General features: G+C 43.6%; 1 pseudogene; it reads left to right on the forward strand.

Moving 5' to 3' along the window:
- The first annotated feature begins 436 nt into the window (after positions 1–436).
- Positions 437–1776, forward strand: LOC116273355 (annotated as a pseudogene).
- Positions 1777–14341: the final 12565 nt, after the last annotated feature.

Raw genomic sequence — 14341 nt, forward strand, 5'->3', positions numbered from 1 at the left:
ATATCATCAGAAGTCTTTAACCAGAGTACCTGTCATACTCTTTTCCATGAGTCTCAGAGGGAGTCCTGTATTGGAGATGAACATTCTGACCTGTAGCTGATCACAGGAGCTTTCAGGAAAGCATCAGGGGGAAATAATATCTAAATGACAAAGAGTATGAAATGGCTGTGATTATACCACAATTGAAAAGGATATTCGATTTTTTCTGTGGCATACAACATTTATTTATTTATTTAGAAATGGAGTCTCGCTCTGTCACCCAGGCTGGAGTACAGTGCTGCGATCTCGGCTCACTGCAAGCTCCTCCTCCCGGGTTCACACCATTCTCCTGCCTCAGCCTCTGGAGTAGCTGTGATTACAGGTGCCTGCCACCACGCCCAGCTAATTTTTTGTATTTTTAGTAGAGAAGGGGTTTCACCGTGTCAGTCAGGATGGTCTTGATCTCCTGACCTTGTGATCCACCCGCCTCGGCCTCCCAAAGTGCTGGGATTACAGGCATGAGCCACTGCACCCGGCACAACATTTAAAGTAATAATTGGAATTATGACTCATAACTCTATACTGGCACATAGCATGGATAAGGAGGACACTGACTAATTTCCAGGAATTTTATATAATTTCTGAAAACGTAACATTTTACCCATTCAAATATAACACAGGGAAGGTTAGATATCCGTTTTTATTTGTATCTTTTGTATGGTTTTCCTTATAAAAAATACATCCTACTTTACTTGCGAAACATGCCCTACTTTTCTTGCATGCTTTGCATAGAGTTGTTTCTAGTTATTCTATTGCTTCTAGTAGTTTTATTTACATATATTGATTATAATTTTAATACTTAGTAATCTTTTATTTTCCAGAGAAATCTAGGAAGTAAACAGTTATAAACTGTCATATATTAGTATTCTATAGTAGGTTATAAAATGTATGAGTATACCATCTCCCAACATCTACAGGGATGTGTTTCCTCATAGTACAATTTCTCATTGTGGCAGACAAAACCATGTTTATTAAAGGGCCAAAATATCTTTAGTCTCTCTGTAAAAATAAGAAGCCAAAAGTATATAAACTTGAATTATTTATGTTCAGTAATTAATGTTTTAGTATTGTATCTTATTTATAAATGGTCTAGATATTCAATGCAAATCTTTTACTTAGCTTAACTTTAAGGTTAAAAATTACCGAAAGTATTTTGGAAGCTACTATTAAGCAGGTTTACAGTAAACAAATTATTTTTGAAATAATGTTTTTCGCTTTTCACAAGATGGCACCAAAAGTGAAGAAGGAAGCTCCTACCCCTCCTAAAGCCAAAGCCGAAGCGAAGGCTTTAAAGGCCAAGAAGGCAGTGTTGAAAGGTGTCCACGGCAACACAAAAAAAAGAAGATCCGCTCACCTTGAGGTTGCCCAAGACACTGCGACTCCGGAGGCAGCCCAAATATCCTCGGAAGAGCACCCCCAGGAGAAACAAGCTTGACCACTATGCTATCATCAAGTTTCTGCTGACCACTGAGTCGGCCATGAAGAAGATAGAAGAAAACAACATGCTTGTGTTCATTGTGGATGTTAAAGCCAACAAGCACCAGATCAAACAGGCTGTGAAGAAGCTCTGGGACATGGATGTGGCCACAGTCAACATCCTGATTCGACTTGAAAAAGAGAAGAAGGCATATGTTCGACTGGCTCCTGATTGTGACGCTTTGGATGTTGCAACAAAATTGGGATCATCTAAACTGAGTCCAGCTGGCTAACTCTAAATATATGTATATCTTTTCACCAAAAAAAAAGAAATAATGTTTTTCATAAGAATGACAACTTAATTAGAATCAAATCTATAAGCTTTAAGGTTTTACGTTTCTAGTAAGTATAATATTAGCTTATTTGACTAGAACTCAAGCAGAATAGGAATTGATGCTTGTTTTAAATTCAGTAGTGGTAACTTTGAAGACACAGTTGTTTTATTATACTAAAAATATTATATTAACCTTATTTAACTTAGTTTTATCCAAATCGTGTTAACTTAAAAAACATTTGATCAGTTCCTATATTTCTAGGAGTTTGGTGAATATTTATTTATAAATGCTTATTTTTTTCCAAGCCAAGTTAGAATGGAGCACCTTTAAAGGATTTTATAAATGAAATTTGCAACGCTATCCTGAGTTAAGAAAATATCACATATACATAACACACATTAATAGACATACAAACACAAACAGAGATTTCATAGCTTTCATCCTGAAATTTCAGCCATGAATCAAGCATAAATATTCTGATGGTTAATTTTAGACATCTACTTGATTGGATTAAGAGACACACATAGCTGGTAAAACACAATTTCTGGGCATATGTGTGAGGGTGTTTCCGCAAGACACTGAGATAACCCTGCGCCAATGTAGATGGGCACAGATATGGTTTGGCTGTGTCCCCACTCAGATCTCATCTTGAATTGTAGTTCCTATAATTCCTACATGTCGTGGGAGGGACCCAGTGGGAGGTTATTGAATCATGGTAGTGGTTACTGCCATGCTGTTCTCATGATAGTGAGTGAGTTCTCATGATCTGATGGTTTTATAAGGAGCTTTTCCCATTTGGCTCAGCACTTCTCCTTGTTGCTGCCATGTGAAGAAGGACGCTCCTTTCTTCCCTTCCACCATGCTGTGAGGCCTCCAGCCATGTGGAACTGTCAGCCCATTAAACTTCTTTTGTTCTTTATAAATGCTCAGACTCAAGTATTTCTTCATAGCAGTGTATAAATGATGAATACAGGCACCATCCACTGCCGGAGAACCCAGATAAACAAAAAGGAAGAGGAAAGGGGAATTATCTACTTCTGAAATGGAAACATCCTTCTTCTCCTGCCGTTGACATCAGAACTTCAGGGTCTCAGCCTTTGCCTCAGAATGAGAGTTACACCATTGGCTTCCCTCATTCTGAGTCCTTTGACCTGGACTGAGCCATGCAACGCTTTCCTGGTTTCCAACTTTATGCTTTCCTGGTTCTCCAACTGAGACAGGGCTATCGTGGAATTTCTCAGCCTCCATAATTATGTGAACCACCCCTAATGAGTCTTCTCTCTCTCACCTATCTATCTACATATATCATATTTGATTCTGCCTTTCTGAGAACTCCTGACTAATGTGATTACAATAATACAAAATTCAATAGTTTGTACAGAAGACTTGGATTCTTGCCCTGCCCCATTTTATATTTGTAGAATTGTGCTTCTGGAAAATGAACACATTTTTATCTTCTTCATATGAGGGCTAAAGCTTTTTTCTCGCTAATACTTTTGGAGATTTGTAACAGTTTCTTTTGTTTTGACATACAATCTTATGGAGGCAGAGAAATAATTTTTTTCTGTTTTATTTCTCAGCCCCAGGTGTTTGCTTTTGCAGATTCTTGAGCATGTTGAGAGCCTCCAAGGCATGGAGCAGGGTGCCTAAAGTTTCAGTGATTATACAGAGTTGAGAGACTCAAATGGGAAAGGAAAGGTCTAAAAGGAGGCAATTTGGAAGATAAAAATTTTCTCAAAGGAACCATTAAAGTTATAAATAATTCTTATTCTTAGTAAAGTCATGCAAACAGGAAAGGAAGCAGACAGAATTAGTTCCATAACGGTGGAACACATAGTCAGCAGAGGTTTGAGAAGGGAGAATTTATTCAACTTTGAAGTTCCCATGAAAGGAGCAAGATCAAGATCACAGAGACACCATGAAACAAAAAGCCAGGAATAACTTCCAACCCAAGAGGAGAACACAGAGGCCTCAAAACCAAAGCTAGGATAAGAAACTTGTAGCCCAAGAGTTACCTTCCAGACAAAGAAGCCTGAGATTCCAACCCAGCTTCACAGAGTACTCACTCAAAATGTTACTAAAACTGTAGGCTTTTCAATGACTTAGCCATGCATGCAAAAGGCATTCCTTAAGGTGGTACAGAAGATGGAGCCCCCATATCCAAAGATAGCTAAGGAGAAAGAAAGACCCCTGTTGGCAGAGCCAGTAGGCAAAGGCAACAGAAAAGGAGACAAAAATCCTAATGGGATGAGATCCTTTCAGATTTAGGCTTATACAAACTCCTGAGGATTGGCAGGTTGACAGCGATAAATGGGGTACCAACATTTCTACTCATTGGGTTACAAGTTCTTCAGCATCCAAAATGATTAACAAAATGACAATTTCTAGGGCTTTTGTGGGAGAGTATGGAAGGTCTTTTTGAACGTTTTAATGCTGTCAACAGAAGAATGATGACATTCATAAATTTGGAAAGGAGACATTTCTTTATTTTTATGTTTTTTTTTTTTTTTTTTTTTGAGATGGAGTTTCACTCTTATTGCCCAGGCTGGAGTGCAATGGTGTGATCATGGCTCACTGCAACCTCCACCTTCTGGATTCAAGCGATTCTCCTGCCTCATCCTCCCAATTAGCTGGGATTACAGATGCCCATCACCAAGCCTGGCTAATTTTTTATATTTTTAGTAGAGACAGGGTTTCATCATGTTGGCCAGGCTGGTCTCAAACTCCTGACCTCAGTTGATCCACCCGCCTTGGCCTCCCAAAGTGCTGGGATTACAGGCATGAGCCACCACACCCAGTGAGAGATTTATTCCCTATAAAGGGTTGCAGCCTGCAGGATTGTCCTTCTGACAGGCTGGGAAGCATAGCCTCCAGCCAGAAGCCTGAAACAGATGCTTCAAGGGCGATGTAAAGGAAATAGTAATTTATGCTGAGTAGAATTGGCAAATACATATATTTAATAAACTCTAGGAGTCGTCATGAATATTTATGAGAGGAGAAATGCATGCTTGTGCAATTGAGTTTCTTGTTTCTTCATGGGTCCCAGGTACAAAAAATGGCAGTGTTAGCATGATCCCAGGGTAGAGTTTTCAGCCCTCTGACATTAAAAGGTGAAGCAGAGGACATGAAAACTCACTCTGTGCATCCTCTGTAGGCAGGCCAGAACCTCTCCGTCATGGGTGGTCTCTTATCAGGCAAGAAAGGAGAGGTTGATATCAGTGGTGGAGCCTTTGAAAGGGCTGGTTTCTGTTTAATCCTTAGGGTAGAAAGCGTCATCATGGTTAGCAAATGAGGGGGTATAACGAGGTGTATCTGACCCGCATCATCCCATCCTGGCCAAGCTGAGAACTCAATTTTGAAAGTTACTCTGGGGTTCCCTCAGCCAAGAATTGGTCTGTTCAGTGAGTTGGGAGCTTAGGATTTCATTTTCATTTATCAATGCTAATGGGAAAGAGTACACTGTCTTCATGGCAGCTGAATTTGCAGGAAACTCCTTGGATGGAGTTAATGGCAGCCGTATTTTTTTCTGGGCACTCTGCTTTAATTGGATAAAGTAAGTTCTGGTAAGATTTCTTCCTTTATCTTCAGTATCTCAAATGTTTTCACTTAAATAATCTTTATAAGAACTCTTGATGTCTGAGTGGATTCCCACACAGTCATCTGCTATAAGACTTTCTGATTCTTTTTTCCCTTTGGTCATTATGAATAGAGCTTCTGTAAATAATTGCATGGTAGCTTTTATTTAGAAATAACATCAAAGTAGTTGTCAAAATATTTAGGAATGTGATTTTTGGATTGTAAGGTGACACTTGTGTAGCTTTGGAAAAAACTGCCCAACTTGTAATAGGGGAGGAAAAAGAATTTTCTATGTTTTCGGAATTCTTAGATGGGACCCTCTGTAACAAATGACAGATTAAAATGAGGAAAACAGGAAAGTTTAAAAACATGTATACCTTATGGATACATGGAAGGTACTCAGGGAAAAATGAGTAAATCTCCAACAGGTGGCTTTCGATTCAAGCATAAATACTATCTTCAACATAAAGAAAGAGGATTTGAGGTGCAGTAGTGGGGAGTTAACCACCAAAAGCATAGTAGACAAGGGTAAGGTTTGTTATACAGACTTAAGTCCATGCATTCTCCATTGATAAGACTCTTTAGTGATTTAGTTATCCTTCTCCTCTTGGTGCTGAGAGAGAGAGAGGTAGTTTTTAAATGGGGATTTCCTTTATAGATGTAAATTTCCCTTACACAAGGGTAACTTCGACTCTGTTTTCAGAACTTCCTTGGTCAGCATTTTTTTTTCAAAATAATCAGCTTGGAATAATTCTTAAGCCAAAGGGACATATTTTTGGGTGGCATATTCTGGTTTCCTACCATTATATTTTGGAGTGGCATATTTTGGTCTTATACACTGTGTTCCACCAGCAGTGAAAAGAGTTCTTGTTTTTCCTCCAGCCATTGGTCACTTTTGAAAGAGTTTAGCAGTTCTAACAGATATAGACCAGCTGTGCTATCTCATTGCGGTTTTCAGTTATCTACTATGTTGAGCATGTTTTTGTATGTTTACTTGCCATCTGTAGATCATCTTTGGTGAGGTGTCTGTTCAGATCTGTGTGCATTTTTAATTGGGCTGTTTAACTTATTGTTTAGTTTTAAGAATTTTGTATATATTTTGAATACAAATTCTTTCTCAGATCTGTATTTTGCAAATATTTTCTTTCAATATGTGGCTTGTCTTTTTGTTCCCTTCACAAGGTATTTTCCAGAGTATAAACTTTAAACATTAATAAATCCACATTGTCATGTCTTCTGTGTATATCAACCTTTTGTGTCATTTATTGAAATTCGCAGCCGACGAATTTTATAGTTTTCTTCTCTAGTTTCTTCTAGAAATTGTACAGTTTTGCTTTTAGTGTAAGGATGATTTTGAGTGATTATTTATGCAAGATTGTAAAGGATTTTCATCTACATGCATATCATTGCTTCTGTTTCAATTCATTGTTCCCTCACTATTTTTGGGGAAAGACACAGGATAGTGGGCTCTGTTGATGAATGGGCAATGAACATGAACAGGAGGGGGCTCCTGGAAAAGTCTGGAAGAGCTCACCTGGAGGGACCACCAAAATTCACATATTAGTAGCATCTCTAATGCTGGAGTGGATGGGCACTTGTCAGTGTGGGTAGGAGGAGGAGAGTACTTACATGAGAAAGACCCTAGAACTCCTCTTAAGATGCCCAGTCATCATTCACTCTGCAGTAAAATGTCACAATATTGGTAGTTACATGCTGATAAGGACAAAGGGAACATTCTTAAAAGAAACCTGCTTTCATAAATACAGGTCGGGGCAGAGAAAAGGACATTCAAAAGGGAATGCAGTGCAGTATAGGTACATGTCTTGACGCTGTCAGCCTGCTTGGGATGGCGGGGAGCCGGTGCCAGAGTGGATTCAGATCAATCACCACACATGTGTCTCAACCAACAGTGAGGAGGTCCCATAAGCCTAAGTGGGGACCCTAAAGGCAGTATGAGGAAAACCAAAAGAAAACAGGGCAATTACAAGGACAGAGGCAGGACTAATAAAGTCAAGAATAAAACTCCTGCACAGGACTCTTAGGCTGCTTTCCTGCACAATCCAGCCTCCCTATTTTCCACAATAAGCTGTCACATTATTTTTGTCAATGAAGTTATCTATCATCTTTGTACTGTCTTTTGGTGAAACTCTTTCTTCCAAGTTAGAAAGAACTGGGACATCATGCTCTGATAATAGCTCCGTTTCAGTTTGAATTCCAGAACTGATGCTTACTTAATAACTGGCTCTGACAGAAGTGGTACAGAGGCAGCCAGTAGGGGCACTCAACCCGTGACCCCACCTGGAGCAAGAAGAGGGCCACCATGAGTCCCCATCTGCCTGCAGGTGTTGTGCTACCCCACGACACCACCAGCAAGAAGAGACCCGGCAGTGTCCCCAGCTGCCAGCAGGCGTCACCGATGAGGTATGCTGTGAGCAACAGGATCTGCAGTGTCATAGCTGCCACCAGGTGGCGCAAGGGGCTACGCCACCATGAAGAGGACCCTGCAGTGTCCTGGTTGGCAGCAGGGGCGTGCGCCGCCCACCACCCACTTCCCTGCGTAGAACCAGGAAGGGATCCGTGGAGTGCTCCCAGCGTGAAGGGGCATGCCCCCCACTGCAAGGCAACCAAGAGGGCCAGCGGTGTCCCCAGCTGCCAGCCAGGGAACCAGCCCGCCGCACTTCATGGAGCAAGAGGGCGGGCAGTGTCACAGCTGCCGGCATCGGGAATTACTGCCACTACACTCATGAAACAAAGAGAGAGCCCTGCAATGTCCCCAACTGCTAGCAGGCAGCGTGCTGCTGTCACTATGCTGCAAGAGAGGGCCCTTCAGCGTCCGTCACTCCCAGCAGAGGCGCTGGCCACCTGTAAGAAAGTCCTGCAGTTGCTCTGAGTCGCCAACCAGAGGCACTGGCACAGCACTGGCGAGCAAGAGGGCCCGCTTTAGTGCCGACGCTGCAAGCAGAGAGGGCACCGAGGCCGGCTTTCAGATTACTGATTCCACCGTCTCTACTGTCCGGTCTTTCGTCTGCACCGCGCCCCATCAAGCCACCTTGTCTGCGCCTGTGAGAACTCCCCCCCCAACCACCGCGGGCCTCGGCTCTTCTCACGCCCCCCTGGCCTCTTTGACTCCTGCGCCGCCGCCATCCAGCGACTCTGCACCTGCGCCGAGCCGACCCTGCTTGGCGGCGCCCTCGCGCCCCTCCAGACCCCACTGTGACTCTCGCCTCGCGCCCGACCTGCCAGCGCCAGCCTGCGACTGTCGCGCCTGCTGCACTCTGACCTCGACTCTGCGCCCGGCATTCTGGCGCCTCGACTCGCCCTCGCCCCCGACCCTCACGACTCTCAGCCTCGACTCATGCACCCGGCAGCGGGCCCTGCGCCGCCCGGCAGCGACTCTCTTTGCCCGCCCTCGCGCCCGATATGCAACTCTCGCCTCGCCGACCTCGCCGGCCTCGCGCCCGCCCAGCCCGGCGCCAGTCCTGGGCCTTACTCGCTTTAGCGCCCTCGCGCCCGCCCACCAGCCTGCGACTCTCTCGCGCCTGCGCCGGACTGCGACTCGCGCCTGCACGCCGCCAGCCTCGCGACTCTCGCCCTCGCGCCCGCTAGAGACCCTGCGACTCTCGCTGTCACGACTCTGCGCCTGCACGGCCCTCGCCGCCCGACGCGCGACTCTGCACCGGCGCCGCCCACGGCCTGCGACTCGCCCTGCGCCGACCTCGCCGACACCCGGCGCCGATAGCGCCGCCCCTAGCCTGCAACTCTCGCCTCGCGGCGCCTGCCGCGGCAGCATAAAGATCTGGAGCCTGCGACTAGCGCCCTCTTGCGCCGCCCACCAGCGAAACTTCGCGACTTTGCGCCTCGCTGGCCTGCGCCCGCCCGTGGCCCTCGACTCTAGCCTCGCCCGGCCTCACCGTGGCGCCCGGCGCGTGATCGCCTGCGCCGACGCTGTCTCTCTGTGGTGGGCCTGCGTTCTCCTCTAAGCCCAGGCGGAGAAGCATCGCCGAAGCGAGCTGTGTTCTCGTTGCACAGACCTGCGGGGTACGTGAAGGCCAGACGGCGTTCTCAGCCCAGACCCAGGCGTGGGGGGCACCGCGAGGGCGGAGCTGCGTTCTGCTCAGCACAGACCCGGGAGACACCGCCAAGGCGGAGCAGCGTTCTCCTCAGCACAGACGTTGGCGGCACCGCCTCGCTTTGGGACAACTCGGGGCCGCATCCACGGTGAATAAAATCTCCTGTTTGTAGCCCTGAATAATGAAGGTCAGAGACTAGTTAGAATGGTTCAGTGTGGAAAACGGGAAACCAAAATCCCCTCTGAATCCTGCGCACCGAGGTTCTCTCCACCCAAGGGTTAGGGTTGGGGTTGGGGTTGGGTTTTAGGGTTGGGGTTGGGGTTTAGGGTTGGGGTTTAGGGTTGGGGTTAGGGTTAGGGTTTCGGGTTAGGGTTAGGGTTACGGGTAGGGGTTAGGGTTAGGTTAGGGTTAGGTTAGGGTTGGGTTAGGGTTAGGGTTAGGGCTAGGGCTTAGGGTTTGGGGTTGGGGTTAGGGTTAGGGTTAGGGTTAGCATTAGGGTTGTGGTTGGGTTTGGGGTTGGAGTTAGGGTTTGGGTTGGGGTTCTGTTAGGTTTAGGGCTACGGTTATCGTTAGGGTTTAGGGTTAGGGTTTAGGATTAGGGTTAGGGTTAGGGTTTAGCAGTAGGGGTTAGGGGTAGTGTTTAGGGGTTAGGGGTAGTGTTTAGTGGTAGGGGTTAGGGTTAGTTTCAGGGGTTAGTGTCAAAAGAAAATCTTGAAAATCTTAAAAATCTCCAAAAATATTGGTGAGAAAAAAGCTTTAGCCCTCATATGAAGAAGACAAAAGTTTGTTCCATTTTCCAGAAACACAGGTATAATACAAATATAAAATGGGGTACAGACAAAACCCCAGTCCTCTATATAAACTGGTGAATTTTGTATTATTGTAATCACATTAGTCAGGGTTCCCCAGAAAGGCACAATCTGTTGGATTTATGTAGATAGACAGATGAGAGAAGATTCATTAGGGAAACTGGTTCACATAATTATGGAGGCTGAGAAAGTCCACAATAGTCTGTCTCCAAGTTGGGGAACCAGGAAAGCTGGTAGCATTGCTCAGTTCATGTCCAAAGGGCTCAGAATCATTTAAGCCAATGGTGTAACTATCATTCTGAGGCCAAAGGCCTGAGGCCCTGAAGTTCTGATGTCAAAGACAAGAGAAGGATGTTTCAGTTTCAGAAGGAGATAATTCACCTTTCTTCTTCCTTTTTCTTCTATCTGGGCTCTCACGCAATTGGATGGTGCCTATATTAGTCCATTTTTATACTGCTATGAAGAAGTACCTGACTCTGAGCAATTTATAAAGAATAAAGAGGTTTAATGGGCTGACAGTTCCACATGGCTGGAGGGGCCTCACAATCATGACGGAAAGGGAAGCAAAGATGTCTTTCTTCACATGGCAGCGAAGTGCTAAGCCAAGGGAAAAAGCCCCTTATAAAACCATCAGATGCGAGGCAGCATGGCAGTAACCACCACCATGATTCAATCGTTGCCCACCAGGTCCCTCCCACAATATGTAGGGATCATAGGAGCTACAATTGAAGATGGGATCTGGGTGGGGACACAGTCAAACCGTATCAGTGCCCATCCACATTGGGTCAGAGTGGATCTTCCATCTCAATTATCTTCTGAAGGCACCTCACTTATGCCCAGAAACTGTGCTTTACCAGCTATGTTAGTATGTTAATCCAATCAAGCAGACATCTAAAATTAACCGTAAGAATATTTGCATGCCTGATTCGTGGCTAAAATTTCAGGATGAAGCTAGAGACCCTCTGCTTTGTGTTTGTATGTCCTATTAATGTATGTTCTGTATATTTGAGGATTTTTCTTGCTCTGGATGGCATTGCAGATTCATTTATAAAATCCTCTATGGGGCTCTATTCCTAGCTTGGCTTGGAAAAAAATCATTTATAAATAAATATTCCCAAACTCCACTAGAAATATAGGAAGTAGTCAAATGTTTTCCTGGTTAATGTGATTTGGATAAAACTTAGTTAAGTAAAGGATAATTTGTATTTTTGTGTAATAAAACTAACTATATCTTCCAGAGTTATCACTATTAAATATAAAACAAACAAGTTTTTTTCTTGAGATGTAGTCTCTCTCTGTCACCCAGGCTGGAGTGCAGTGGTGTGATCTTAGCTCGCGCGAAGCTCCGCCTCCCAGACTATGCCATTCTCCTGCCTCAAGCCCTTGACTGGGGCTACAGGTGCTCACCACCATGTGCGGCTAGTGCTGTATTTTTTAGTAGAGATAGGAGTTCCACAGTGTTAGCCAGTATGGTCTGGCGATCTCCTGACCTTGTGATCCACCTGCCTCAGCCTCCCAAAGTGCTGGGATTTTTAGGAGTGAGCCACTGTGCCCGGCCTATAACAACTCTTGATGTCTGATGGGTTTCCACACGTCATCTGTTAGCAAACACTACGGTGCGCCGCTTTGGTCATTTTAGTTTTAAGTGTCCTTTGGTCCTTTGGTACAGGGCCGAGGGCTTCTGTACATAATTTCATAGTAGCTTTGTTTTGGAAATAATAAGTAGCTGTCAAACCTACTTATGAATGTGATTTTTGGACAAGGTGAGATTGTTTAGCTTTTCGGAAAAAACTGCCCAACTTGTAATAGAGAGGAGGAAAAATAGTTTTCTCTCTATCTTTACGGAGATTCTTAGATGGGACCCTCTGTAACAAATTAGATTAAAATATGAGGAAAAAGTAGACAAGTTTAAAAGCATATATACCTTATGGATACATGGGGAGATGCCTCAGGGCAAAATGAGTAAATCCGCAACAGGTGGCTTTCAATTCAAAGTGTAAATGCTATCTTCAACTTAAGAAAGAAAGATTTGAGGAGGCTCAGTAGTGGGGAGGTAACAAGCAAAAAGCACAGTAGACAAAGGGTGGATTTCTTACATGGGCACAACTCCAGCCGTTCTCTGTTCATAAGACTCTTCAGTGGTTAGTCATCCTTCTTTTTCTTGGTTGGTGCCGAGAGAGAAAGAGATATCTTTTAAATACAGGGATTTCGTTTATAGATGTAAATTTTCATACACAAGGGTAACTTCTACTCTGTTTTCAAGAACTTCCTTTTTCTTGTTGTTCACCATTAATCAGCTCAAATAGTTCGCCTGCCAAAGGGACATATTTTGGGGTGGCATATTCGCAGTTTCCACTACCATCATATTTTTTGGGGTGGCATATTCTGTTATTTTACTGTATCTTCCACCAGCAATGAAAAGAGTTCTTGTTTTTCCTTCAGCAATTTGTCATTTTTTTGGAATTTGCTTAGTTCTAACAGATATATAGACCAGCCATGCTATCCATTTGTGGTTTCAGTTCTCTAGTATGTTGAGCATCTTTTTTTTATGTTTACTTGCATATGTAGATCATCTTTGGTGAGGGTATCTGTTCAGAACTGTGCATTTTCAAGGGTAAGTTTTCTTATACAGACTTAACTCCATGCGTTCTCTGTTGATAAGACTCTTTAGTGATTTCGTCATCCTTCTCTTCTTGGTTGGTGCAGAGGGGGAGAGAGAGAGAGAGAGAGAGAGAGAGAGAGAGAGTGTGTTCTTTTAAATGGGAATTTCTTTTATAGATGTAAATTTTCCTTACACAAGAATAACTTCTACTCTGTTTTCAGAACTTCCTTTTTTAGCATTTTTTCAAAGTAATCAGCTCAAAATAATTTTATGCTAAAGGGACATATTTTGGGGTGGCATATTCTGGTTTCCTACCATCATATTTTGGGGTGGTATATTCTGGTCTTACACACTGTCTTCCACCAGCAATGAAAAGAGTTATTGTTTTTCCTCCAGCAATTTGTCATTTTTTTAGAGTTTAGCAGTTCTAACAGATATAGACCAGCTGTGCTATCTCATTGTGGTTTTCAGTTCTCTAGTATGTTGAGCATCTTTTTGTATGTTTACTTGCCATCTGTAGATCATCTTTGGTGAGGTGTCTGTTCAGAACTGTGTGCATTTTTAATTGAGCTGTTTAACTTATTCAGTTTTAAGAATTTTGTATATATTTTGAATACAAATTCTTTCTCAGATCTGTATTTTGCCAAATTTATTTTCAATATGTGGCTTGTCTTTTTGTTCCCTTAACAAGGTCTTTCCCAGAGTATAAACTGTAAATATTAACAAATCCACATTGTCATTTCTTCTGTGTCTATCAACCTTGTGTGTCATTTGTTAAAAGTCATTACCAAACCCAAAGGCACATAGCTTTTCTTCCATAGTTTCTTCCAGAAATTGTATAGTTTTGCATTTTTAGTGTAAGGATGATTTTGAGTGATTACTTGTGTAAGTTGTAAAGTTTTCATCTAAATGCATATCATTTCCTATGGTTTCCAATAATCGTTCCCTCACTATTTTTGGGAAAGACACAGGATAGTGGGCTCTGTTAGAGCAGATAGATGGCTAGACATGAACAGGAAGGGGAGCTCCTGGAAAAGGGAAAGTCTGGGAAGGCTCACCCGGAGGGACCAGAAAAATTCACATTTAGTGGCATCTGTAATGCTGGAGCAGATGGGCACTTGTGAATTGCAGGTAGGAGGGAGAAGAGGTACCTATGCAGAAAGAAACACCCTAGAAATCCTCTTAAGATGCCCCAGTCATCATTCACTCTGCAGTAATAATGTCACAATATTGGTAGCTACATGCTGATAAGGACAAAGGGGACATTCTTAAAAGAAACCTGGCACCATAAGTACAGATTAGGGCAGAGAAGCACATTGAAAAGAGACAGACGCAGTAGATACAAATGTGACTGCTGTCAGCCTGCCTGGGATGGTGGGAAGGAGCCTGGTGCCAGAGTGGATTCGGATCGATCACCACACACGTGCCTCATCCAAGAGTGAGGAGGTCCCACAAGCCTAAGTGGGGCAAGTCGGGGACCTAAGGCAGTAGCAG

Source organism: Papio anubis, unplaced genomic scaffold, assembly GCF_008728515.1.
Source record: "Papio anubis isolate 15944 unplaced genomic scaffold, Panubis1.0 scaffold591, whole genome shotgun sequence".
Taxonomy (NCBI): Eukaryota; Metazoa; Chordata; class Mammalia; order Primates; family Cercopithecidae; genus Papio; species Papio anubis.